The following is a 3,149-nucleotide window of genomic DNA, read 5'->3' as shown; positions in this document are numbered from 1 at the left end:
GGCAAGGCCGTGCCAGCCCCAGAGGTCAAAGGTCCACCTTGAAGGTTTACCTGGAGACACCAGGGCAGGGATGTTGTGAAAGGGGCCTAGGAGACCCTTGGCTATTTACACAGATGAATTTGGGTGAGGATTAAGACAGACTCCACTTCCCAAAGTTCTCTTCAAAACGAGAGGGTGTGGGGAAAGTGCAACATCATCTATTGCTAGTGGGAGCATGAAATGGTGCAACTGCTGTGGAAAACAATTAGTGGTTTCTGAAGAAGTTGAACATAAAACTGCCACAGGAGCCAGCACCTCCACTCCCTCTTCACTGCCATAAAATCCGTGCTGACTCATAGGGACCCTATAGGACAGGGTAGAACTGCCCCTATGGAGTTTCCAACACTATAGCTCTTTAGGAGAATAGGAGTTTCTGAGACTGTAACTCTTTATGGGAAGAGAAAGCCCCATCTTTCTCCTGAGATGCAGCTGGTGGTTTCAAACTGATGACCTTGCGATTAGCAGCCCAGTGCCAAACCACTTTGCCACCCAAAACAAAAAAGCAAACTCACTGTCATCTAGTCGATGGCAACTCATAGCAAATGTAGAGGGCAGGGCAGAAATGCCCCTGTGAGTTACTGAAGCTGCAACTGTTTAGGAGTAGAAACCCCCATCTTTTTGCCATGGAGCAGATGGTAGCTTCGAACTGCTGACCTTACAGATTACAGCCGAACTGGGAACCACTAAGGCACCAGGAATCCTATTATTTCATGCCTAGGTATAGCCAGAGAATTCGTGGCAGGAATGCAAGCAGATGTTTATAAACCAATGTCCATTGCAATTATTTACAAGAGCCAAAAGGTGGAAACAGCCTAATTTCCATCACCATATAAGCAGAAAAACAGTGTCATATGCATACAATGGAATATTACACATCCATAAAGAATATTGATGGAGCCCTGATGGTGCAGTGGCTACGGACTCCAAACCTACCAGCGGCTCCCTGGAAGAAAGACGTGGCAATCTGCTTCCATGGAGATCACAGCCTTAGCAGCCCTAGGGGGCGACTCTACTCTATCCCATATGTTTGCTCAGAGTTGGAAGTAGTGTGGCAGCCAGGAGTTTGGTTTTAGTTTGGGGTGAGGAAATATCAAATCCTGATACTTGCCGCAGCATAAATGAACCTTGGGAACATTATTCGGAATGAGTAAAACACTGTTTTGTCATTCAATAAGCTCTGTTTTAGAGTGAATTCTTTATTAGTGGATATGTTGTTGAGATTATACACAGATCATACATCACGTCAACACTCCCTGTATGTAGAAGTCAGTGGCATTAATTGCGTGCTCTGAGTTGTGCAATCATCCTCATCCTCCTTGACCGAGTGATTCTTCCCCATGAGGTGTGCCTGGCCCACGCCATGGTATTTTCAATCACCTCCTATGCATGCGAAAGTTGGACTGATAAGGAAGACTGAAGGAGAGTGGCAGCAGTTGAATGATGGTGCTGGAGAAGAATGTTGAAAGTACCACGGACTGCCAAAAGGACAAACAAATCTATTTTGGAAGACGTATGTCCAAAGTGCTCCTTAAAGGCAAGGATAGTGAGACTTCATCTTACATACTTTGGGCACGTTGTCAGGAGAGACCAGTCCCTGGAGAAGGACATCCTGCTTGGTAAAGTCGAGGGGCAGAGAAAAAGGCCCTGGACTAGATGAGTTGACACAGTAGCTGCAACAATGGACTCAACCATAGGAACAATTGTTATCCCAGGGTAAGGATTGGGGGCCTTCCATAGCCTCAGTGGCTCCTGGAAAATCTGGATTCTGTGAGCATCTGAAGTTCCCTTCTACATTTGCCCCTTTTCGAGCAGGATTCTTCTATAGAATCTTTGATCAAAACGCTCTATCATAGTCTTTGCTTGGCACCTTCTAGTTCTTCTGTTCTCATGTCAAAGAGAGAGGTTGCTCACAGAGACACTTAGACAGGCACCTTGAAGGACAAGGAGTTTGTGCTTGTGGGAGAAGGACAACTTGGAAGAGGCGGCTCAGGATGACCGCACAACTCAAAGAATGTGATCCATGAGGGACTGTTGGATTAGTAGACGTGCTACTTCGTACAAGCTCTAACCTCAACCACAAATAAGATCAACTAAAGTATTACATTAAAGAAGAGAGTTCCCAATTTCCCTTCTTCCTCTGTTACTCCAGGTAAACAGGGACCAATTGTCATGCCTTTGGGGCACACACTCCCTGTTAGGGGGCTGGAACAGGGGAGAAGGCAGAAATCATTCCTATGTAATGTATGAATCCTATGTAATGTATGTAATGTATGAATCCCAAACCTCCAAGGAGACCACTAATAGCAACTCCTCGACCTTGGTTACTGGTTACTCATCTCCTGAGATGAGTCAAAGAGATTCCTCCTTGGTCTGGAGAGGAGGTGGCCTCTCGGGAAGGTGGAGCAAATGACTCGAGGTCACACAACTAGTTTTAGACGGAGCCAGTTTCCAAATTCCTACTCAGTCATCAGCTGGTACCGACGAGCATGGCGTTAAACTTGACCTGATGGGTTAGAAATCCCCATCGTCACCTAGAAGATGGGAGGTTTCCATCTAAGTTGGGAGGGTTGTGACAGCAGCCCCATGGACATAACCAGGAGGCACCGTGCTTCTTGGTTTGCTCAGGACAGGCCCAATATATGCCCTTTGTTCTCCTTGGCATCATTAATGTTCAATGCCATTGAGTCGGTTCTGACTCCCAGCGACCCATGTACAACGGAATGAAACGGCCTCCAGGGGTTCTTATGTTGGAGGCTCTAGTGGCAGCCGCTGTGTCCATTCATCCTGTTGAGGGCCTTCCTGGATTTTTGCTGCCCCTCTACCTTACCAAGCACGATGTCCCTCTCCAGGGACTGGTTTCTCCTGATAACAACTCCAAAGTACGTGAGACAAAGTCTCATCATGGTTGCTTCTAAGGAGCATTCTGGTTGTATTTCTTCCATGACAGGTTTATTTGTTCTTCTGACCGTCTATGGTACCTTCAGTGCCTTGCAAGCACCATCATTTACATGCATCCATTCTTCCTCTAGCTTCCTTATTCAACGTCCAACTTTCACACGCACAGGAGGCCATTGAAAAGACCATGGCTGGGGTCAGGTATGCCTTAGTCT

The 3,149-nt window shown here is 46.6% G+C and overlaps 1 protein-coding gene across 1 annotated transcript in view; it reads left to right on the top strand.

The window, feature by feature from the left end:
- The window catches only part of SLC2A9 (solute carrier family 2 member 9), a 157,189-nt gene that overhangs the window by 100,270 nt on the left and 53,770 nt on the right, over window positions 1-3,149 (top strand). The gene's annotated exons all lie outside the window — the stretch shown is intronic.

The sequence above is a fragment of the Echinops telfairi genome, unplaced genomic scaffold, assembly GCF_000313985.2.
Source record: "Echinops telfairi isolate 266 unplaced genomic scaffold, ASM31398v2 ScPeMD7_28;HRSCAF=97, whole genome shotgun sequence".
Lineage (NCBI taxonomy): Eukaryota > Metazoa > Chordata > Mammalia > Afrosoricida > Tenrecidae > Echinops > Echinops telfairi.
This window is presented reverse-complemented; position numbering and strand designations above follow the sequence as displayed.